Here is a 26,266-nt window from a genome sequence, read left to right as displayed (position 1 = left end):
ATTGGCGAACGTTGGAAAGTTAAAGGCTTGGAAAGTTGAGAAGTTTGACTAAGAGTTTACTCTGTTGTTTCCGGGCTCGGACTTTGGTTCCGGAAGTTATAATAGGTCTGTTGTGTCATTTACGACTTGTGTGCAAAATTTGAGGTCAATCGGAGTTGATTCGATGTGTTTCGGCATTGGTTTTAGAGAGAGGTATCACATTTATGAAGTGTATCTAGGTGACTGGAAAAGTTTGTTCTTCATGTTCATGAAGAAGGCCACATGTTGGCGAAGGTCTAGGGAGTTTGTACATAGCGATCACGAGAGGGGACTCACGTTCGCATAGAAGGATGAGACTGGTAGGGCACTATGCTTGTAAGATTTTGTGTTCTTGTGAGGTGTGCCGCATCCGCTTGGGTATTGATTCAGTGGTCATCGCGTTCGCGAGGGGGTTCTTGCGTTCGCGTAAGAGGATTTCTGGCAGCTGAGGATTTTTTGCTTCGTGAATGCAAGGCACTTTCTGCGTTCAAGAAGAAGGACATCTGGGAAGCAGTATATTATTTCAAAATCGAGGGTTTTGTCCAATTCTGCTCATCTTTTGAGCTAGAGACCTCAGTTTTGGGAGATTCTTGAAGAGATTTGCATGGAGTTGAGTGGGGTAAGTCATTCTAACTCGAATTTGATTAATATACACGAATCTAGCATTGTTTTAAATATTTAATTAGTGTTTTAGGTTGAAAACAGTTTAGGAAATTTGTGGAAAATTCATAAGCTATATTTTGGGGATTTAAGTGTCGATTTGTGGTCAGAATCGGATGATTTTGGTATGGTTAGACTCGTTACTGAATGGGTATTCGGATTTTATAAATATTGTCGGGTTCAAATACATGGGGCCGGGGTTGACGTTTTATATTTAGTTAAAGAACTTAGCCTTATTGTATGTAATCGATTCCTATAGCTTTTATTGATTGTATTAAGTTGTTTGTGGCTAGATTCGAGTTGTTCAGAGGCCGATTAGCGAGGCAAGGGATCATTGGAGTTGTGATTTGTGCGGTTTGAGGTAAGTAACACTTCTAAACTTGGTACTGAGGGTATGAATCCCTGAATATCATGTTATATGATTGGTGTTAAGGTGACGAACATGCTAGGTTACGGGCATGTAGGCATGTACCGTAGTAATTATGACAGTTGATTCTGTGGTACCACGTAGTTATCAAATCTTGTTGCTATTCATGAAATCCCTACTTATTAGAGTAATTGAGCTACGATCCATGTTAGAAATCATGCTTAGGCTATATAATTATTCTGTTGGGACCCACTAAGGTCATTTTTGTCTTTGAGTTATTTGCTTAAATTACAATTTTGAACTTAGTCACATTCATCATTTGCATATCATATCTTATTCTCTGTTATCATTTATTGTTATCACATGTTATCATTGTTTGGGTTGATTGGCATGAGATTCCTAAATTGGGCTTGATGACTGAGTTGGGGCCTGAGGGCCAGATTTGTGAGTGATATTTATGGGATCGGGCTGCACGTCGCAGCAGGTTTTATTGATTCATTACGGGATCGGGCTGCACGCCGCAACAAGTTTTATTGATTCATTATGGGATCGGGTTGCACGCCGCAACAGATTTTATCGATTCATTATGGGCTCGGGCTGCACGTTGCAGCAAGTTTTATTGATTCATTATGGGATCGGGTTGCACGCCGCTACATATTATTTTATTCATTATGGGATCGGGCTGCACACGGCGACAAGTTTTATTGATTCATTATGGGATCAGGTTGCACGCCGCAACAGATTTTATTGATTCATTATGGGATCGGCCTGCACGCTGCAGCAGGTTTTGTTGATTCATTATAGGATCGGGTTGCACGCCGTAGCAAGCCATGTTGACTTGTATTAGTGCTTGGGTAGGATCCGCCCCTCCGGAGTCTGACATACCAGCAGTGAGCACAGGTATCGTACTGTGCTGAGTGATTGAGTGTGATGAGAGAGTGTTGAGACAGTCAGATTGAGTGTTGTGAGAGCGTGAGTACCTGGGAGTATCATTGTGATTTATTGCATTTGACATGCATATTTGATATGTAAACATATATCTGTAGCATTCCGCATGCTAGCTATACTTGGCATATTTTAATAGTATTGAGCTTAATTTTTGAATTTGAAAGCATGTTAACATTCATGTACTGTGTACGAATCGATTATGGATTTTTCTTAGTTATTACTGTCATTTCCCTATTTTATCTGCACTGTTATTATCTGGATTAGGATTGTACCTTTCTCAGCTCGTCACTGCTTTCAGCCTAAGGTTAGTCCTGTTACTTATTGAGTATATTGGGTCAATTGTACTCATACTAAAGTATGCACTTTGTGTGCAGATCCATGTACATCTAGACTTGGTGGTTGCTAGACTTGGATTAGTATCTGCGTGGAGATTGTTGAGGTAGTCGTTATGCCATCCGCATACCTCGACTCTCTTTTTTGTCCGTTTATTTAGCACTATTCTATATTTCCAGACCATTGTATTAGACATTTGACTGTGTTGACACTTAGTAGCTCATTTAATCAGTGACACCTAGATTTTGGGTGATTTTGTAGTTGATTCGCAGTTGTTCTTATCAGTTATTTATGAGATTTTTCTCTATTAAAATTATTACATCATGCTTTGTAGTTCATTTATGATTGTCGGCTTGCCTAGTACTGTGATAGGCGGCATCACGACATGGTGAGATTTGGGTCATGACAAGTTGGTATCAGAGCCTAGGTTAAATAGGTCTCACGAGTCATGAGCTGGTTTAGTAGACTTCTGCGGATCGATACGGAGACGTCTATACTTATCTTCGAGAGGCCACCAAACCATTAGGAAAGCCAACCGCTCCGAGGAATGTCACAACTGGAATGAAATGCGTGGACTTAGTCAACTGATCCACAATCACCCAAATAATATCAAATTTCTTCAACGTCCGTGGGAGTCCAACAACAAAGTCCATGGTGATAGCTCACATTTCCACTCAGGAATCTCAAGCCTCTTAATTAAGCCGCCCGACCTCTGATGCTCGTAATTCACCTGCTTAATATTTAAGCACCGAGATAAAACCTTCACTATATCTTTCTTCATTATCCTCCACCAATTATGCTGCCTCAAGTCGTAATACATCTATGTGGCACCTGGATGAATGGAATGTCGCGAACTGTGGGCCTTCTCAAGAATCAACTCATGCAACACCCCATCATCTCCAATAGAAACCTCCTTCGCATCACTGTGCTGAACCGTGTCCTTATGGACAAGAAAATGGGGGTAAGCATACCGACGCTCTCTGATGATATCATATAAAGATGACTGAGAAACCACACAAGCTAGAACCCGACTAGGCTTCTAAACATCTAACCTCACGAACTGATTGGCCAAGGCCTAAACATTTGATGCAAGTGGTCTCTCACCAACAGGAATATATGCAAGGCTACCTATACTCACCGCCTTTTTACTCAAGGCATCGGCCACCATATTGGCCTTCCCAAGATGATACAAAATGGTAATATCATAGTCTTTTAATAGCTCCAACCATCTCGGTTGCCTCAAATTTATATCCTTTTGCTTGAACAAGTGTTGCAGACTCCGATGATCCGTAAATACCTCACAAGACACGTCGTAGAGATAATGCCTCCAAATATTCCATACGTGGACGATGGCTGCCAACTCTAAATCATGAACGGGGTAGTTTTGTCTCATGGGTCTTCAATTGACGTGAAGCATAACCAATCACTCTACCCTCGAGCTTCTGAGAAGCATCACAATACACTATATAAAAACCTAATGCTGAAGGCAAAACTAGAACTGGAGTTGTGGTCAAGACAGTCTCGAGCTTCTAAAAGCTCTCCTCATACTCATTAGACCATCCGAATGGGGCACCCTTCTCCTCACACTCAAAGGCGCTGCAATGGACGAGAAACCCTCCATGAAGCATCGATAATACTTGGCCAAGACAAGAAAACTCCGAATCTCAGTTGTTGAAGATGGTATAGGCCAACTCTGAACTACCTCAATCTTCTTCGGATCTACCTTGATCCCCTCACTGGACACCACGTGCCCCAAGAACGCCACCGAATTGAGTCAGAACTCACACTTAGAGAATTTGGCATAAAGTCTCTCCTCTCTCAGCCTCTGTAATACAATACCCAAGTGTTGTGCATGCTCCTCTTGGAAACGTGAGTACACCAGGATATCATTAATAAATACTATGACAAATAAATCAAGATATGGCTGGAATACATTGTTCATCATATGCATGAATGTTGCTGGGGTATTGGTCAACCCAAAAGACATCACAAGGAACTCGTAGTGACCATAGCTGGTCCTGAATGACGTAATCAAAATATAAGAGTCCCGAATCTTTAACTAGTGATACCCATACCTCAAATCAATCTTATAGAACACTCTAGCTCCCTGAAGCTGGTCAAATAAGTCATCAATGTGCGGCAAAGTATACTTGTTCTTAGTTGTAACTTTGTTCAACTACCTATAACCAATACATATCCGCATAGTACCATACTTCTTCTTCACAAACAAGACCGGTGCACCCCTCCCCCAAGGTGACACACTACGTCTAATGAACCCCTTATCAAGAAGCTCTTGATGTTTCTCTTTCAACTCCTTCAAATCTACTGGTGCCACACGATACGGAGGAATAAAAATGGGTTGAGTGCCCAACACCTAGTCAATACTAAAATTAATGTCCCTATCGGGTAGCATGTCCGGAAGGTCTACAGGAAACATATCTGAAAAGTCTCGCACTACCGATACAGAATCAATGGTAGGAGTATCACCACCAAAATCCCTCACAAAAGCAAAATATGACAAGCATCCATTCCCAACCATCCGTTGGGCATTCAGATATGAAATTAACCTACTGGTAACATAGTCTAGAGAACTCTCCACTCGATCCTAGGTAACCCCGGCATCGCCAACATCACAGTCTTAGTGTGACGAACCAGAATAACATGACATAGGATAACCAATCCATGCCGAGAATCACATCAAAATCAATCATACTAAGCAATAATACATCAACTCTCGTCTTTATTCACCCAATAGTCAATATACATGACCGATACATACGGTCCACAACAATAGAATCACCCACCAACGTAGATACGTGAATAGGCAAAACTAAGGACTCACGGGGCATATCCAAATAACAAGCAAAATATGATGATACGTATGAATAACTGGAACCAGGGTCAAATAATATGGAAGTATCCCTATGGCACACTAAAACAATACATGTGATCACTACATCTCAAACAACAGCCTGTGGCCTGGTAGAGAAAGCATAGCATTGAGTCTGACTGCCACCAAATCGGCCTCCTCCTCTAGGGCGACCTATAGTTGCTTGAGCCCCACCCGAGTTGGTTGAGCGGGTGGTGAAGTAACTGGTGCAGAAGTCATAGTCCGACCCCTCTGCTAAACTTGACCTCCCAAAAGACGGGGACAATGCCTCTTCATATGACCAAACTCTTTGCACTCAAAGAAACCCCGATCCGACAATGACAACTAGTATTAAATCAGACCCCGAGAACCAGAATATCTACTAGAAAGACCTAGTGCAGATGAACCCTGAACTAATGGTGCACGGGATGAACCATGAGCTGGGAGGGAACTGTGAGATGGCGAGCATTGTATGAACCTTGGCTAGATGATGCACTATAATAAATCGGCTGAGCCATCTGAGCGAGCCTATAAGGATGACTCATGATGTGGTGGGACTGTCCTCCAGAAGAAAAACTGCTAAAATCACCCGAACCACGAGGCCTCTTGGACTCTCTATCTTTGCGCTCCTGGCTGCGAACTTGCTCTAGACGCCTAGCAATATCAACCACCTTGTCGAACCTAGCACCTGATACAATCTCTCGAGTCATGACGAAGCACAGTACACAGTTGAGGCCATCAATGAACCTCTTAATGCTCTCCCTCTGCATGGGAACCAACCATATCGCGTGTTGAGCCAACTTTGAAAATTGCATCTCATACTGGTCACTAACATAACCTCCTGACATAGCTACTCAAACTGCTTACACAACTCCTCCATGTGGGTCCGTGGAACAAACTTCTGTAAGAAGAGAACTAAGAACTCATGCCACGTAAGTGGCACAACGCCGACTGGCCTGCTCAACTCATAGACCTCCCACCATCTGAAGGCTGCCCCCAGCAACTAAAAAGTAGTAAATGAGACTCTATTAGTCTCCAGATTAGCCAGCGTGCGAAATATCTGCTGGCACCTGTCTAAGAAATCCTGAACATCCTCTGACTCAGCCCCACAGAATGCTGGAGGCCTGAGCCTCCCAAACCGCTGTAGCCTCTTCTGCTCATCGTCACTTATAGATGGACCCACCTGGGCCTGAGCAAGTGCAACCTGTTGGGCTAGTAGCACCCCCGGTGTCTAAAGTCCCTGAACCACCTGCTCTGGAGTACGGGCAGCGGGAGACTGCGCATCTCTCCTGGCCTAAGAAGCGGCCGGTGCGGCCTGAACTGAAACCACTTGAGCAAGGCTAGTGCACCCCCAACTAGCGAATAGATCTTGGAGGAATTGCCACATATGCAATTGAGCACAATTTTGCAGAGAAATAGCCCACTTGTTTCTTGAGAAGAGATGGGAAACATGCTCAATATCATTTGATTGAATAGTTTACCCAGCCCCTTGTTGTTTGAAGAAGCCCACCCTTGTCAATATTTGGGCCAAAGACTCCTGAATGCATGGAATCACAATGGGCATAGCTGGTGCCTGATTTGGTCCCACCTTCTCAACCACATCTGGTTTCTACTCTTGAGCTGGAGCAACTGTTGGCTCCACAGGTGCTACTCTAACTGCTGTACGAGCTGCACCTCGGCCTCTACCACGATCCTGGCCTCTCATGGCCCTATATGGTAGTACTAGTGGTCGTCTACCAGATCCGGTAGCGCGTGTCCTCATCATTTGTTAGACAATAGAATAATAAAAGTTTAGTTTTCGGAATTAACAAATTCGCACGACAAGAATACAAGATAGTGAGTGTTCGCCTTCTTGGTGTGTCGGTGTCCATTATTTCAGATCGGGCACGCAGTTCAAATCATAGTTTTGGAGAGTAGTGCAGAGAGAATTAGGCACACGGGTTGAGTTGAGTACATCATTCCACCCTCAAATAGACGGACAGTCCAAGCGCACCATTCAGATATTGTAGGATATGCTACGCGCTTGTGTCATGGATTTTGAGGGTTCTTGGGATCAATTCCTACCGCTTGCATAGTTTGCCTACAACAACAGCTACCAATAAATTATTCAGATGGCTCCGTATGAGCCTTGTATGGGAGGCTGTGTCGGTCTCCAATTGGTTGGTTTGAGCTGGGTGAGACTAGGCTATTGGGTACTGACTTGGTTTAAGATGCTTTGGAAAAGGTTAAGTTGATTCAGGATTGTCTTCGCAGGGCACATTCCATACAGAAGAGTTACACCGATCAGAAAGTTTGTGATGTTGCCTACATGGTAGGAGAGAAGGTATTGCTCAGTGTTTCACTCATTAAGGGTGTTATGAGGTTCGGTAAAAAGGGCAAGTTGAGCCCTCGGTATATTGGCCCTTTTGAGGTGCTGAAGAGGATTAGACAGGTGACTTAGAAGCTTGCATTACCACCTAATCTATCGAGTGTTCACCCAGTGTTTAATGTTTCCAAGCTTCAGAAGTATTTCAGTGATCTGTCTCATGTTTTGGACTTTAGCACGGTTTAGTTAGATGGGGGATTTGACTTATGATGTGGAGCTGGTGGCCATTTTGGATCGGTAGGTTTGAAAATTGAGGTCAAAGAATATAACTTTAGTCAAAATACAGTGGAGAGGTCAGCCAATCGAGCTTGAGAGACTGAAAGGGATATGCGGAGCAGCTATCAACACCTATTTGAATCTCCAGGTATGATTCTAGACCAGTTCGAGGACAAACGTTTATTTAAGAGTGGGAAAATATAACGACCTAGCTGGTCGTTTTGAGTATTGTAGCCATGTTCCCCCATTTATTGCTTATTGTATGTTCATTTGTTATTATGTGACTTGCCGGGGTGGTTGGTTTGGTTCCGGGGATGGGTCGAAATGAATTGGGACACTTAGTCCAAGGTTGGAAGCCTAATTGGATGCTTGTTACCCATTATATTGTATCGTAATCCCAGAACAATGTTTGTTTTGATTGTTTTATTAGAATTGGTTGTATTGTATTGTTAAATCCATTGTTCCGAAATAATGAAAAGTCCTATTTCTTGAAACAATCGATTTAGTGTGGTGGGATTGTTTTCTATTTTTCATTCCAGTTATGCCCTAACTTATTACTCCATAATTCTATTTTACCCTTTACCTTTTTTTTATTTTAACTTCAAATCTCCAACCTATAAACCTACTTTGTCTTCGTCCTTTTTTTCCCAGAACTTCTGAATAAAGTGTACTTAACATTTTATTTTTTGTTTTATTATTATTATGATCTAGTTAGGAATGGAGTGTACTTATTATAGTTTGTAATATTATTAACTTGTTCCACTAACTTTTAATTTGCATGAATTTAATAGATTAGTCAATTTATAAGACATATTTGGTGATAAATTAGTAAAAAGGGTTTTCTTAAATTATTTTTATGGGTAATTCTTGATAAATTTACTATTTGAAAAAATTAAAATTTAGTAAGCTTATCAGTTACAGTACAGTACGATACAGTCAAACCAAACAGTAAAATATTTTTTAACAAAAACAAACAATACAATCTATCCAAATGTTTTATTCATAAAACGATACAATACAATACAATACAATACATTATAAAATGATGGGTAACAACCATCCAAACAAGCAGTGAGTTGAAAGAGTTGACCGGATGTTGACTTATGAGTAGATGACTTCGGAATGAAGTTTTGATGGTTTTGATAGCTCCGTATGGCGATTTTGGACTTAGGAGTATGTTTGTATATTGATTTGGAGGTTTGTATGTTGTTTTGGCTTGAATTAGAGAAAGTTGGAAGCTTGAAGGTTTGGAAAGTTGAGAAGTTTGACTGAGAGTTGACTTTGTTATTTTCGGGCTCGGATTTTGGTTCTAGAAGTTGGAATAGGTCCTTTGTTTCATTTACAACTTGTGTGCAAAATGTGAGGTCCATCGGAGTTGATTTGGTGTGTTTCGACATTGGTTTTAGAAGTTGGAAGTCCAATAGTTCATTAACCTTGAATTAAGGTGCGATTTGTGTTTTCGATGTTGTTTGATGTGATTTGAGAGTTCAACTAAGTTCGTATGATGTATTAGGATGTGTTGGTATGTTTGGATGGGGTCCCGGGAGCCTCAGCTGAGATTCGGATTGATTGCAGATTGAGTTTGGCCTTGTAGAGCTGCAGAATTTCTGGTGTCCGATTTTCTTATACTCATTCGCGAGAGAGGTCTCACGTTCACGAAGTGCATCTTGGTGATTGGAAAAGTTTTCTTCGTGTTCTTGAAGAAGTCCACTCATTCGCGAAAGTCTGTGGAGTTTGTGCATCGCGATCGCGAGAGGGAACTCGATTTCGCATAGAAGGATGATCCCGGTGGGGCACAAGGCTTGTAAGCCTTCGTGTTCACGGGAGATGGGTCGCGTCCGCGTAGGCATTAGTGTTCATCGCGTTCACAAGGGGGGTCTCGCATTCACATAAGAGGAGTTTTGGAAACTGAGTATTTTGTGCTTCCCGAATGCGAGGCACTTTCCACGTTCGTGAAGAATGACATATGGGCAGCAGTATAATATTTCAAGGGTTTTGTCCCACTTTTTCATCTTTTGAGCTAGAAACCTCGGTTTTGGACGATGCTTGAAGGGATTTTCAAGGAGTTGAGTGGGGTAAGTGATTCTAAGTCGGATTTAATTAATATATGTGAATCTATCATTGGTTTTACCATTTAATTAGTGTTTTGGGTTGGAAACAATTGAGGAAATTTGTGGAAACTTCATAAGCTATATTTTGGGGATTTGAGTGTTGATTTGTGGTTAGAATTGGATAATTTTAGTATGGTTGGACTCGTTATTGAATGGGTGTTCAAATTTTGTAAATTTTGTCAGTTTCTGAGATATGGGTCCGAGGTTAACATTTTTTGGGTTCAGTTTTGACTTTAGTTAAAGAACTCATCTTTATCGCATGGAATCGATTCCTATAGCTTGTATTGATTGTATTAAGTTGTTTATGGCTAGATTGGAGTCGTTCGAAGGTTGATTCATGAGGCAAGGGCTCGTTGGAGTTGTGATTTGCGTTGTTTGAGGTAAGTAACACTTCTACACATGGCACTGAGTGTATGAATCACTGGATTTCGTGTTATATGATTGGTGTTGAGGTGACGCACATTCTAGGTGACGGGCGTGTGGGCGTGCACCGTAGTAATTGTGACTCGGTTGATTATGTGGTACTGTGTAGTTATCAAATATTGCCGCTAATCATGATATCCCTACGTGTTAGAGTAATTAAGCTGCGATCCATGTTAGAAATCATGCTTAGGCTATATGCTTATTCTGTTGGGACCCAGTGCGATCATTTTTACTGTTGAGTTATTTTCTTAAATTGCAATTTTGTACTCAGTCATATTCATCATTTGCATATCATACCCAGTCTTTATTTTCATTTATTGTAACATCATGTTATTATTGTTTGGGCTGATTGGCATGAGATTTGTGAGTCCGAAAGAATGGAGAGATTGATGATTGAGTTGGGGCCTGAGGGCTGGATTTGTGAGTGATATTTATGGAATCAGGCTGCACGCCGCATTAGGTTTTATTGATTCATTATGGGATCGGGTTGTACGCCGCAGTATGTTTTATTGATTCATTATGGGATTGGGTTGCACGCCGCAACAGGTTTTATTGATTCATTATAGGGTCGGGCTGCACGCTACAGCAAGCCATGTTGTCTTATATTAGCACTTGGCAGGATCCGCCACTCCGGAGTTTGACATACCAACAGTGAGCGCATGTACTATACAGTGCGAAGTGATTGAGTGTGATGAGTGAGAGTTGATACAATCAAATTAAGTGCTATGAGAGCGTGAGTACTTGGGAGTATCACTGTGATGCATTGCATTTGACATGCATATTTGATATGTAAACATAGAGATGTAACATTCCTCATGCTAGTTATACTTGGCATATTTTACTAGTATTGAGCTTAATTGTTGAATTTGAAAGCATGTCTACATTCATGTACTATGTACAAACCGATTATGGATTTCTTTGAGTTATTGTTGTCATTTCCCTACTTTTTTTGTACTGTTAGTATCTAAATTTGGAATATACCTTTCTGAGCTCGTCACTGCTTTCAGCCCAAGCTTAGTCATGTTACGTATTGAGTACATTAGGTCGATTGTACTCATACTACAACTGCACCTCGTATGCAGATCCAGGTACATCTGGACCCAGTGGTTGCTAGACTTGGAGCAGTATATGCTCTGACATTATTGAGGTAGCTGTTATGGCATTTGCAGACATCGACTCCCATTCTTTTCAGTTTATCTAGCATTGTTCTATATTTCCAGACAGTTGTATTAGAAGTTTGACCGTGTTGACACTTAGTAGCTCATGCACTCGATGACACCCGGATTTTGGGGGATTTCGTAGTTGAGTCGCAGTTGTTCTTATCAGTTATTTATGAGATTTTTGTTACATCCTATATTTTCGTACGTAAAAGTGCATCGTACGCAAACTAATGTATGACCTAAAATGAGATCATCTTTGAAAGTATATAAAGTAAGTTAATCATGTTACCTCAGAGGTTACAAATATTGAAGATCATGAACAACAAGTACAAAGAGGGTTGGAAGGTTCAGAAGCTAAAGGAATTGATGAAAGTAATCTTTCGTCGAAAGTCAACAAGTTGGGAATATTATAACATATACTTTTGGGATGATACTAAGGTACTTAACATGATAAGGAGGTTATGTTATGAGTTATGTTAGTCATGTGTTATGTTTTGAAGTCAAGCTAGTTGTGGAACAAAATTCGATGAAAGTCATCACAAGTTACGTTCATAAGTTTTACTGAAATTTGGGTCAAATCTAACTATGATTTTCTCCCAATATACTTAGAGTTACGGGGTGTTCCACCCTTAACATTGCAGATCTATGAGTCTATTTTCTAACTCATTAAACCTTTTATCAAAATGACATCGGAGTAGATAGATATATGTGTTTGTGCGAGACTGCGCAAGCTGCTAGGTGACAAGTAGGTGTGAAACTTACTTGCTTAAATGAGAGTCCAAAAATGGGCCAGTTCGGGTCGTCCAAAGAGAACTTTTAAAGGACTATTTTGTTCATATAATACACTGATAAGAGGTCACAATAACCAGAACTAAACCCCTGCAAACATCCGCCCAAAAATTACACACAAACCCTTAATTGAATTTCTCTCTTTTTCAAGTTCTAGTTGGAGGTAAAACCTAGAGTTTGAAGAACCAAGATAGGAGCTGAGTTATTCAACAAATAAGGTAATTTTACTTCTCTCATTTATCCATTTTCTGCTACAGATGTATGGAAAGTCCTTCTATATTTGTAAGAACTCACGGGACGATGATAGGAAGCCGTGAGTTCGAGTTATTCACTTGTAGCGGACTGTTTTGTGGACTGGTTTGTGTTGCTGTTGGATTGCTTGTTTTTCTACTGTTTTATGAAATTTTGGAGGAGAAAGTGTACGGATAAACACCACATAAATTCAGGGTGGTGGTCTGGTCGTTCATCGTAACATTTTCGGGTTGTTTGACACTACTACAGTGGTAATTTTGTGTATGAAGAGATTGGGGTGTGTTGGGCCATTTTGTAGTATTTTGTGGTGTATATAAAGTTGGAAAATAATTTTTATATGTTGATATTGTTGTGTTCTTGTGTTGTTGGTGTTATATTGGACTTGGAGGAAGTAAGGATTATAGGGGAGATGCTGCCCGTTTTAATACAAAATAAGCTTGTCGTTCATTGTGCGATAGTTGTACCTTTCATAACTTAATGATAGTATTATTATCGTTGTTGTAGATTAAGGTGTGAAGAGGCGAGTTCAACTTGGTGATTGGAAAGATTGTGAAAAGGTATGCTAAGGTTAAACCTTTCTTCATTTTGACATGTTCCCGTAACTACATGAGTTTGATAACGAGGCAGAAAGAGAAGTTCGTATTCCTGAACTTATGTACATTATCCTAGTCTCATAAGTTACAGTATTCTCCCTTATCGGGACTTTATATTCAGTTAAGTATTGTTTTCTTCCAGTCAAAAGAGCAGAGGGTCTATATACATATACAGTATTACAGTACTTTCGCCACCATCGAGCTATAATCGTTAGGCAGGCCCCTATTGGGCAACCTCTGATCAGATGGTAAGTTATATACCGAGTCTACTGTGGCCGAGCGCGTATGAGCGAGACTAGAATGGCCGAGATACCTAGCCTAGTACGGCCGGATGCCTATGAGCAGGCCTACTACGGCCGAGCATTTACACGTACCGAGCCTTATAGGGACGTGCATTTATTGTACTTGCTATATTGAGAGAGTTGAGTCAGTATAAGTAGGTAAGTATATCTCCAGATCATCTTTGACACCCAGTTACTTTCTATTATTATCATTTTCAGCTTTCAGTTATTTTATTGCCTTATATACTCGGTACATTATTTCGTATTAACGTCCCTTTTATGCGGACGCTGCATTTCATGCGTGCAGGTTCAGATAGACAGACGGGCAGACCTCCTCAGTAGGTGTTGCCCGAGTTTAGCTTGATCGGTAAGCTCCGCGTTCTTCAGAGTTGCCAGGTGTACGGTTTTATATACATATTATGTATATATGTTATAGGTAATTAAGTCGGGCCCCTGTTTTGATCATAGTACATCGATCAGTAGAGGCTTGTAGATATATCCTGTTAGTTGGTGCAGCTTGTTGGGCTTGTAGGCTTTGTATGTATATTTTGTTGGTTTGTCAATTATAGTACGGTCTTGTCGGCCCAGCTTTATATTGATGTTTAGTCAAAGCTAGTTTCCGTTATGTTTTATATTTTTCTTGGAAAATTATCTTGCAATATGACCCCATGGCCAAAGTATGACATTGTATATTTAGAGTCCCTCAGTCACAAGTTGGTACGCTAGGTTAAGTGAGGCAACGGGTGCCGGTTTCGCCCCCAGGTTCGGGGCATGACAAACTTGGTATCAGAGCAGTTATGTCCTAGGGAGTCTACAATCCGTGTCTAGTAGGGTCTTGTTTATAGATGTGTTGTGCCCCACATTATATAGGCAAGAAACTACAGGGAATTTAGGAGTTAGTTACCCTTCTTTCTAATCTAAATCGTGTTGTAGAACTGAGTTATGGGAAATTCGAGTTAAAATTACGTGTTGGTGTTTGCATACACAGATGGCGGTGACTAGGAAGACTATAGCTAGCCAGAGGAGAGATACAACAGCAGGTGAGGGGACCAACAGGGTACCCCAATAGGTAGGGCCTAGGCTGAGGCCTAGGGTGAGACCCCTACACAGATTAGGACTTGAGCAATGCGGTGCATTTGCTGACACAGTTGATAGCTACCCAGCAACAGGCTAGGGCATCATCTAGTGCAGGATCTTATGAGGGGTCTGGGAGTTCAAGGGTCCGAGAGTTTATTGCTTTGAGTCCCTAGAGTTCACGGGGACTGATTAGAGGGAGGACCCGTAGGATTTCATAGATCAGCTTCACAGGACCTTTTGGGTTATGCATGCCACGGAGAAACAGGGAGTTGAGCTAGCAGCTTTTAAACTCTGAGATATAGCCATCCTTTGGTACGAGGGATAGGAGAGGTCCAGTGGACGTGATGCACCTCCAGCTGTTTGGGAGAATTTTTCAGATGCCTTCCTTGACCAGTACTTACCGCGGGAGATCCGACAGGCTCAAGTCGATCAGTTTCTAGCCCTCAAGCAGGGTAATATGAGTGTTCGAGAGTATAGTCTCCATTTTGACTCATTGGCCAGATATGCACCATCTATAGTTGCTACTATGCGGGACAGGATTCACAGGTTTATAGCAGGGTTGGCCCCAGAGTTAACCGAGGCATGTGCCACCGCTGCATTGCAGGATAGTATGGATTTCTCTCGGATTCAGGCATTTGCCTAGAATATAGAAAGGGGTAGGCATCGGCAGTAGGGTACAGAGAGGACTGAGCAAGGGCAGCGTAATAGGATAAGATTTGCCAGGTCTCAGGAGCAGTCTCAGGGTAGTTATAGGCTCCAGTATTCGGACGGCCACCTAAGTCTCTGCCACCTCAGTTACAGGGTTACAGGTATAATCTCTATACTTAGTCAGGACTAGGTGAGAGCTCACGGGCATCGGGTTTGTAATGACAATGAGGTTTAGGGTAGACATGGTCATTTACGCCACTGTGTGACATCTGTGGTAGAGGACACTTGGGCCAATGCCGAGCAGGTTATGATGCTTGTTATACATGTGGGTGTCTGGGGAATATGATGCGATATTGCCCAAATAGAGATTCTGGGGATATGGCACACCCAGCGAGTTCAGCAACCATATCATCTATGTCCGTGTATCCTTCAGGGCGCGAGTCTCAGTCTTCGACTGGTAGAGGTAGAGGTTCCAACTCAGGTGGTAATCAGAACCGTATCTATGCTTTAGCGGGTCGACAGGACCAGGAGTCTTCACCAGACATTGTGACAGGTATATTGACCATTTGCTCTCACGATGCTTATGCCCTGATAGACCCAGGATCTACTTTATCGTATATTACCCCATTTGTCGCGGGGAAGTTTGGTATAGTGCCTGAAATACTAAGTGATCCTTTTGCGGTATCCACATCGATCGGAGAACCGATTATTGCTAGACGGGTTTACCGAGGTTGTACAGTGAAAGTTTGTAGTCGTCGGACCTCAGCCTACCTACTTGAGATAGAGATGATGGATTTTGATGCTATTATGGGCATGGACTGGTTGGCATCTTGTATGCCAAAATTTATTGCCGAGCAAAATGTCACACCCTAACCTCGGGAAGTGCGATCGGCACTCAACCGAGTGAATCCGACCGAGCAAGCCTGTTAGATAATTAACTCATGATCAAGAAAAGATGTGATTTCATAAATTATATAGTAGGAATCTCGTTCATACAAATCCTAAATCGTTTCATTAGTCATTGCGCCTTTAAGTCTCAAAATACACATTTCTTATAGTTTGAGTGGAACAAGTGATCAAACACAACATATCTTGTTTAACATTCCCAACACACATATACAACCCATATAGTGTCTACGGAGCCTCTAAAGATACAAAAGAGAGTAAAGATGGTGCCTGCAACAAGGCCCCGACTATACCTCAAAAAGTGACCATAATATAAACAAAAGGTACAATACATGACCCCGGAATGAAATGGGGCTCACCGAGTCCGCTGAGAAGAGGATGCAGCACTATCTGTGATCTGCACTGTCTGCTATATAACCACCTACATCCATTTAAAGATGCAGTGCCCCCGGTAAAAGAGACGTTAGTACCGTTGAATAGCACTAGTATGTATAACTAAAAACCAACTCAATAGAATGAATAATAATACAAGAGAAACAGTCAAGAATCAAATAATATTAAAACAACAAGTTAAGGATCATATACGTTTTAAAGTCAATTTCCATATTATTAGGTTGGGTGATCTTTAGTACTGATATTCCATAAGTCACGATACCTCCGTATTCTTTCACGGAGTCCGATCTCGGACCGATCGGCTAGGCCGTCTCATTTGAGACATTACCTCAATTTCATTATAACTTTCCAGCACAATACCACCATGTGTGCGGCATGGCGTCTGATCACGTCCTGATCGGCTAGGCCATCTCATTTGAGATATTACCACAATTTCATACATAATATCACCATGTTCTTACACAGAGTCCGATCTCGGCCCGATCGGCTAGGCCATCTCATTTGAGACATTACCATAATTTCATCAGTCAATCATCTCACATCGTACTTCTTAACAATTACAAAGTCATTCTTGGCACTTGGCCGTATTCCATAGTTCCAGACCCCTTTTCCACATTCAATATCATTATCAACAAGAATAAGGCTTCCCATTCAAGACATTAAATTCACATATCAGCAATTTAGGAATCTTAAGCACATAGAGGCTTTTCATACAATTTGGCATAACAACCTTCATTTCGATCTTGACATGAAGTCTTAATATTTCTAACACATATTCCACATTTTTGAACACATCCTCAATAACAAGATAACATGATGAAGCATTTAGAATAAATATTGAACTTACATACTTCAACACAAACACGTTAGAAATCACCAATTCTATAATGATCAAGGGCTTACTCCAATTACATGATCACCGTGGGGTTCGATTCAAGGAAGAAGGGGGTTTAGCCAACATACCTCAATTGAGCTCCATAAACTCTAAGATGTTCCGGAATATTAGCCACTTTAATCTATTTTAGCAATATAACAAAATTGAACCAAAATTAGGAAGATGAACATGGTTTTAGCTCATTTGAGCATATTATCAAACACTAGGTGTGCATCAATGCCTTAAGGCCCTTTTTGTGGAGGATTCCATCCTTCCCCAACCCATTCTCTGTCATATTTAGCTCACAATCTTCCCACATACCTTAGGAACACATGCATGCAAAGTAAGCACCCCATATCCCCATGAATTACCTCACTAATGGCCCATTCTAGTCACATTTTGAAATTAAGAGTTTGGGTGATAGAATCTTACCTCTTAGGAAGAAGACCTAGGTACCTCTCTTGATAATCCTCGAGGTTTTAGGTAAGAATTGAATAACAATTTGGTGAAGATCACTTCTCCCCCTATGACCCTCTCTCTCACTCTAAATATATCATAAAATATGATCAAAATGGTCCATGGGATGTGTTTTAATGAAATAGGGTCGGGTTTAAAAACCTCAAAAATGAAGCTCCGGAACGGGTTCTGCGGTCGCATATGCAACCTCATAATGGTTATGTGGTACGCATAATGACTGCAAAAATGGGGGTCCAGAACTGGTAAAGAACGGATCTGGTCTACGGTCACTATGCGGCCGGTAGACTTGTTCTGCGGTCGCATAATGCACCGCAAAACAGTTCTGCAGTTGCATAGTGCACTGCAGAACCTTCCTCCAAACAATCGCTAGCCGGGATATGCGACAAGAATGCGGCCCGTGAAACGGTTATGCGGTCGCATAATGGTCGCGCAATTGGGCATCAAAATGCCCTAGAAATCTGCCCCACTCTGCGACCAATCTACGGTCCGCAAAGTGGTTCTACGGCCGCAGAATGGGCCGCAGAAGTGCATACTTCTGCCCAACATTTTTCTTCAACTCCCAGCGCACTGTTCAATCTAAAAAGTCCAAACCTTTCTACTATTATTAACCTCTACGCCTACCTTGGCATCATGGAACCCGGGTTTTTAGGAAACATTTTACGGGGACTTACATCCTCCCCCACTTAAGATCATTCATCCTCGAATGAGGGTCAGGGTCCACTATTAGCACCTCATGCAACTCAAGTTTTTTACCCTACATCAGCAACCCTAAATTTAACTAACTCTCTAAATTTTCAAAAATTTTGCCAGAGTTTCCTTTGTAACTAGGCCTATCCACCTGTCAGAGAGCCCCAGAAACACATCTTACAAACATATGCACAACTCAATGACGTAACAAACTCATAACAGTACCAATCGTGGCCTCACAAGCATCACATAATTAAAAGGAACACCTTTACATTAACTGAACAAGTGATACAAAATTCATAGACGACAAGTTCATAAAAAGAAAAGATTGCACAGCTATTCTAACAAGTAAGGATACTTCTTCTTCATTTCTTCCTCGGCCTCCTACGTAGCCTTTTCAACCTGTTGGTTTCGCCATAACACTTTCACGGAGGCAATTTCTTTATTCCTTAACTTTCGGACTTGTCTATCAAGAATGACAACTAGAATCTCTTCATATGATAATTCTTCATTAACCTCAGTGGTCTCAACGGAACAATAGTTTACGAATCTCCAACTACCTTCTTCAACATAGACACATGGAATACCGGGTGCACTAGTTACATCTCGGGTGGTAGCTCAAGTTTGTACGCCACCTGACCAACCCTCTAGATGATTTTGTATGGCCCGACATACCTCGGACTCAATTTCCCCTTTTTCCCAATCCGCATAATACCCTTCATGGGGGAAACCTTCAAGAATACCCAGTCATCTTCTTTGAACTCTAAGTCTCTGCGACGAACATCCGAATAGGATTTTTGATGACTCTGAGCAGTTTTCAACCGCCCTTTTATGATTATAACATTTTTCATAGCCTGATGCACAAGGTCTGGCCCTATCAACTCTGTTTCCCCAATCTCGAACCACCCAATAGGAGATCTACATCTCCTACCATATAATGCCTCAAATGGTGCCATCTGAATACTTGCATGAAAGTTGTTGTTATAAGCAAACTCTATGAGTGGAAAATGATCATCCCATCTACCCTTGAAATCAAGAACACAAGCACGCAACATGTCCTCAAACGTCTAAATAGTCTGCTCTGCTTCCCCGTCGGTCTGTGGATGGAAAGATGTACTAAGATTCACCTGAGTACCCAAACCTTGCTGAACGTTCCTACAAAAATTGGCCGTGAACTAAGACCCTTGATCGGAAATAATAGAAACTGGAGTGCCATGTAGCCTAACTATTTTCTTGATATACAACTGAGCATACTATTCCGTTGTGACGGTAGATTTAACTGGCAAGAAGTGTGCTAATTTTGTGAGTCGGTCCACGATCACCCAAATTGAGTCAAACTTGCGCGGAGTGCGTGGTAATCCTACCACAAAATCCATATTAATCATCTCCTACTTCCATATTGGAATTTCTATGTTCTGTGCCAACCCACCAGGCCGTTGATGTTCGACCTTCACTTGTTGATAGTTCGGACACCTTGCCACAAAGTCCTCCATATTCCTTTTCATGTCATTCCACCAATAGACTTCCTTGAGGTCGTGATACATCTTTGTAGAACCTGGATGCACAGAATACCTAGAAGCGTGAGCCTCGGTCATGATTCTTTCCCGGAGACTATCTACATTTGGTACACATAGTCTCCCTTGGTACCTTAGTGTACCATCATCCATGCTAAGAGCAAAAGCCGTAGTCTTATGTTTTTGAATCCCCTCTTTCAATTGGACCAAAAATGGATCGTTGTATTGCTTCTCTTTGACTTCCACAACAAGCGATGATTCGACCCTATTTTGTACAATTACCCCTCCTTCATTAGAATCCGTAAGTCAAACTCCTAAACTAGCCAATCGATAGACTTCCTTGGCCAATGGCCTCTAATATTCCTCCAAGTGTGCTAAACTACCCATAGATTTTCGGCTAAGAGCATCCACCACAACATTGGCTTTCCCCGGGTGATATAAAATATTGATGTCGTAAACCTTGAGTAACTCAAGCCATCTTCTCTACCTCAGATTTAGCTCCTTTGTTTGAAAATATATTGAAGACTCTTGTGGTCCGTGAATACATCCACATGGACCCCATACAAATAGTGACGCCAAATTTTCAATGCAAAAACCACCTCCGCAAGTTCTAAGTCATGTGTTGGATAATTCTTTTCATGATTCTTGAGTTGCCTAGAAGCATATGCTATAACTTTGCCATGTTGCATTAACACACACCCAAGCCCAATTCTTGAAGCATCCCAATATACCACAAATTCAGTTGTACCCTCTGGCAAGGTCAACACCGGCGCTATAGTCAATCTCGATTTCAACTCCTGGAAGCTCCTTTCACAAGCATCGGACCATTGGAACTTAACTGCTTTCTGAGTCAATTTAGTCAACGGAGAGGCAAAATTAGAGAACCCCTCCATAAACTTCCTATAATTCCCTGCTAAGCCCAAGAAACTGTGAATCTCGGTTGGGCGTTGTAGGTCTAGGCCAATTTTTCACTACTGAAATCTTTTGAGGATAAACCTTGATTCCTTCTTTAGAGAAAACGTGACCCAAGAATGTGACAGATTCGAGCCAAAATTCACACTTTAAAAATTTCGCATACAATTGGTGCTGATGAAGAGTCTGCAACACTGTCTTGAGATGATCGGCATGGTCCTCCCGACCTCGTAAATACACAAAAATATCGTCAATGAACACTATCACAAAGGAGTCAAGGAAAGGCTTGAAAACCCGATTCATAAGATCCATGAAATCTACCGGAGCATTTGTTAGCCCAAATGACATTACTAGAAATTCAAAGTGCCCATATCGGGTTCTGAAAGCTATTTTCGGAATATCCTGCTCCATGATCTTCAATTGGTGATACCCGGATCGTAAATCAATTTTGGAAAAGTATTTAGCACCCTGTAACTGATCAAACAAATCATGTATTCTTGGTAGTGGGTATTTATTTTTGATTGTGACTTTGTTGAGCTGCCGGTAGTCAATGCACATCCTCAGTATTCCATCTTTCTTCCTCACAAAGAGAACTGGTGTGCCTCATGGTGACACACTCGGTCGGATGAAACCCTTCTCTAACAAATTCTTCAACTGTTCTTTTAGTTCCTTCAATTCTGTTGCTGCCATTCTGTAGGGTGGAATAGATATAGGCTGCATGCCTGGATTCACATCAATCCCAAAATCAATCTCCCTGTCTTGCGGAATCCCAAGGAGCTCATCAGGAAAGACCTACGAAAATGCTTTCACAACTGGCACTAACTCGAGTGTAGGTGCCTCAGCATCAGTGTCCGTAACACAGACCAAGTGATTGATACACCCCTTGTTAATCATCTTTGTGGACTTAAGGTAAGAAATAAACCTACCCTTCGGCACCACATTATCCCCCTTCCACTCAACAACTGGCTCACCTGGAAATTCAAACCTCACAGTTCTAGTTCGACAGTCGAGCTTAGCAAAACATGAATAAATCCAATCCATCTCCATAATTACATCAAAATCAACCATCCCTAATTCAATGAGATCGTCCACAGTGTCCCGACCACACATCTTGAAAACACAACCCCTATAAACTCGTGCGGCCATAATAGACTCGCCAAGCGGAGTAGATACAGAGAACGACTCAGGAAGTTGTTCCGATTCTATCCCAAATTCCATAGCAACATAAGGGGTAACATAGGAAAGGTGGAACCGACATCAATAAGAGAATATACATCATGAGTTTGGATAGTCAATATACCTGTGACAACATTTGGAGAAGCCTTTACATTCTGGCGACTGCTCATAGCATAGAAACAGTTGGGTCCTCCTGAACTCTGCGCACCACCCCTAGCTGCACCACGCCCTGCTGGTGCCGGAGGGCCTCGAGCAAGAGGGGGTGCTGAAGATGTAGCAGTTGCAGAACTGGATAGATGTGTTGTGCCCCTGCCCACACCCTAGCAAAATGAACGTCACTCCCTTTGAATATGACCCATCAATCCGCACATGTAACATATAGGTAAGTCCGTGTAGCAAATCCCCAAGTGCATCTTCCCACACTTGGGGCATGGGGGCCCCCAATACTGCGGGAACCTCCCTCCTGATCGGCCCTGATGGTAGGGTCCCCTACTACCCTAATTGGGCTTAAAGCGACTCCCATGCTGCTGATTATGCCCCGTTGGCAGTGCACTAGCTAATGACTGAGCATGAGACTAGGTTGGCCCTGATGACCCTCCCCTGAAAGCTGATCTTCTCCCAGCAAATGACTCCTCAAAGTTGCCCGCGGACCGGACATTTCTGGTAACCTCTTGCTCCCTTCTGTTCTTCAACACGGTCCTCTGTAGCTTGAGAAAATTCTACTATCTTCCCATAGTTCACATCTGAATTCAAGGCAGCTGTAGCGGCCTCATTGATAACCAAGGGGCTAAGGCCCTGCACAAACCGGCACACTCTAGCCTCCATAGTAGGCAACATATGAATAGCATATTTTGACAGGCGCGCGAACTTCATGTGATACTCCCACACACTCCTACTCCCTTGCTTAAGATTCTCAAACTCGGCGGCATGGGCTGCCCTAGTCTCGGTAGGCAAGAAATGGTCTATAAAGGCATCAGCAAACTCATTCCATCTCGATGGAGGGCTCCCCTCCTCCCGAGATTCCTCCCACAGCTCAAACCAAGAATATGCCACCCCTTTCAGGTGGTAGGTGGCCAACTCCACTCCCTCTGTCTCAGTAGCGCGCATAACTCGGAGAGTCTTATGCATCTCATCAATGAATTCCTGTGGGTCCTCCTCGGGATTAGCACCCGTGAACACCGGAGGATCCAACTGAAGAAACCCATTCAACCTAGAACCACTAGAATCCCCTTGTTAGCTAGAGGATGTGGGTGCAACATTTGACCTTTGGGCCTGAGAAGCCATTATCTGAGTCAGCATCTGAATAGCTCCCCTAAGATCCCTATCAGAAATACCAGAGCCGGAAGCTGGGGTTGGAGGTGGAATCAGAATATCAGATGGAGGAACCGTTGCACCTTCAGTATGTGTAGGAACTGGTGTGGCCTGGGCTGGTGTAGTGGAATCAGGTAGTGTAGCAGTAGGGGGATTATCCTCACCCCTCGGGTGTTCACCCGCATCATCAAATAAAGGGTCAACTACCACTCCTAAGGTGGCGTTGTCTCCTTGGCCAGTTCTTGCTCTCTTCTTAGGTGCCATATACTGAAAGTTAAAGGAATGCATGAGTTAGAGGAGGAACAGTTGCACAATTAGTTTCATCGCACGATCCAGAATATCAAAGGAGGGTATTGTTCCTAAATGTCCAAGTAGCCTCCAACTTATAGATGTGGTCGACAACACACCGATAAGAAGGACTCTACCAGACACAGCTCCGAGACATCCTAGGACACTTTAAAACCTTAGGCTCTCATACAAAGTTTGTCACGCCCCAACCTCGGGAAGCGTGACCGGCGCTCAACCGAGTGAACCCGGCTGAGCAAGACTGTTAGATAATTAACCCATGATCAAGAAAAGACATGATTTCATAAATTATACAGTAGGAATCTCGTTCATACAAATCCTAAATCGTTTCATTAGTCATTCCGCCTTTAGTCTCAAAATACACATTTCTTATAGTTCTAGTGGAACAAGTGATCAAACACAACATATCTTGTTTAACATTCCCAACACCCATATACAACCCACATAGTGTCTACGGAGCCTCTAAAGAAACAAAAGAGAGTAAAGATGGTGTCGGCAACAAGGCCCCGACTATACCTCAAAAAGTGATCATAATATAAACAAAAGGTACAATACATGACCCCGGAATAAAATGGGGCTCACCGAGTCCACTGAGAAGGGGATGCAGCACTATCTGTGATTTGCAGTGTCTGCTATGTAACCACTTGCATCCATTTAAAGATGCAGCGCCCCCGGCAAAAAGGACGTTAGACCGTTGAATAGCACTAGTATGTATAGCTAAACACCAACTCAATAGAATGAATAATAATACAAGAGGAACAGTCAAGAATCAAATAATATTAAAATAACAAGTTAAGGATCATATACGTTTTCAAGTCATTTTTCATATTATTAGGTTGGGTGATCTGTAGTACCGATATTCCATAATTCACGATACCTCCGTATTCTTTCACGGAGTCCAATCTCGGACCGATCAGCTAGGCCGACTCATTTGAGACATTACCCCAATTTCATTATAACTTTCCAGCTCAGTACAACCATGTGTGCGGCATGGCGTCCGATCACGGCCCGATCGGCTAGGCCATCTCATTTGATACATTACAAAAATTTCATCCACAATACTACTGTATTCTTACACGGAGTCCGATCTCGGCCCGAACGGCTAGGCCATCTTATTTGAAACATTACCACAATTTCATCAGTCAATCATCTCATATCGTACTTCTTAACAATTACAAAGTCATTCTTGGCACTTGGCCGTAAATCCATAGTTCCCATTCAAGAAATTAAATTCACATATGAGCAATTTGGGAATCGTAGGCACATAGAGGCTTTTCATATAATTTGGCATAACAACCTTCATTTCGATCTTGACATGAAGTGTTAATATTTCTAACACATATTTAACATTTTTGAACACATCCTCAATAACAAGATAACATGATGAAGCATTTAGAATAAATATTAAACTTACATCCTTCAACACAAACACGTTAGAAATCGCCAATTCTATAATGATTAAGGGCTTACTCCAATTATATGATCACTGTGGGGTTCGATTCTAAGAAGAAGGTGGTTTAGCCAACATACCTCAGTTGAACTTCTTAAAACTCTATGATGTTCCGAAATATTAGCCACTTCAATCTATTTTAGCATTATAATAAAATTGAACCAAAATTAGGATGATGAACATGGTTTTAGCTCATTTGAGCATATTATCAAACACTAGGTGTGCATCAATGGCTTAAGGCCCTTTTTGTGGAGGATTCCATCCTTCCCTAACCCATTCTATGTCATATTTAGCTCACAATATTCCTACATACCTTAGGAACACATGCATGCAACGTATGCACCCTCATCGCCATGAATTACCTCACTAATGGCCCATTCTAGTCACATTTTGAAATTAAGAGTTTGGGTGATAGAATCTTCTTACCTCTTAGGAAGAAAACCTAGTGCCTCTCTTGATAATCCTCAAGGTTTTAGGTGAGAATTGAAGAACAATTTGGTGAATATCACTTCTCCTTCTTGGACCCTCTCTCTCACTCTAAATATATCAGAAAATATGATCAAAATGGTTCATGGGATGTGTTTTAACGAAATAGGGTTAAAATCCCCAAATATGAAGCTCCGAAACGAGTTCTGCGGTCGCATATGCGACAGCATAATGACCACGAAATTGGGGGGCTAGAACTGGAAAAGAACTGATCTGGTTTGCGGTCACTATACGGCCCGCAGACCTGTTTTGAGGTCGCATAATGCACCGCAGAACAGTTCTGCGGTCGCATAGTGCACCACTGAACCTCCCTCCAAAACATCCCAAGCAGGGATATGCGACAAGAATGCGGCCCGCGAAACGGCTATGCGGTCGCATAATGGCCGCGAAATTGGGCATCAAAATGCCCCAGAAATCTGCCCCACTCTGCGACCAGTCTGCGGTCCGCAGAGTGGTTCTGCGGCCGCAGAATGGGCCGCAGAAGTGCATACTTCTTCCCAACATTTTTCTTCAACTCCCAACACACTGTTCATTCCAAAAAGTCCGAACCTTTCTACTATTATTAACCTCTATGCCTACCTTGGAATCACGGAACCCGGGTTTTTAGGAAACATTTTACGTGGCCTTACACAAAGGCAGCTATATTTCATTTTCTGGGTGAGCC

Source organism: Nicotiana tabacum, chromosome 23, assembly GCF_000715075.1.
Source record: "Nicotiana tabacum cultivar K326 chromosome 23, ASM71507v2, whole genome shotgun sequence".
In the NCBI taxonomy this organism is placed as follows: domain Eukaryota; kingdom Viridiplantae; phylum Streptophyta; class Magnoliopsida; order Solanales; family Solanaceae; genus Nicotiana; species Nicotiana tabacum.
The sequence above is the reverse complement of the archived record's forward strand: the minus strand, read 5'-3'. Positions refer to the sequence as shown.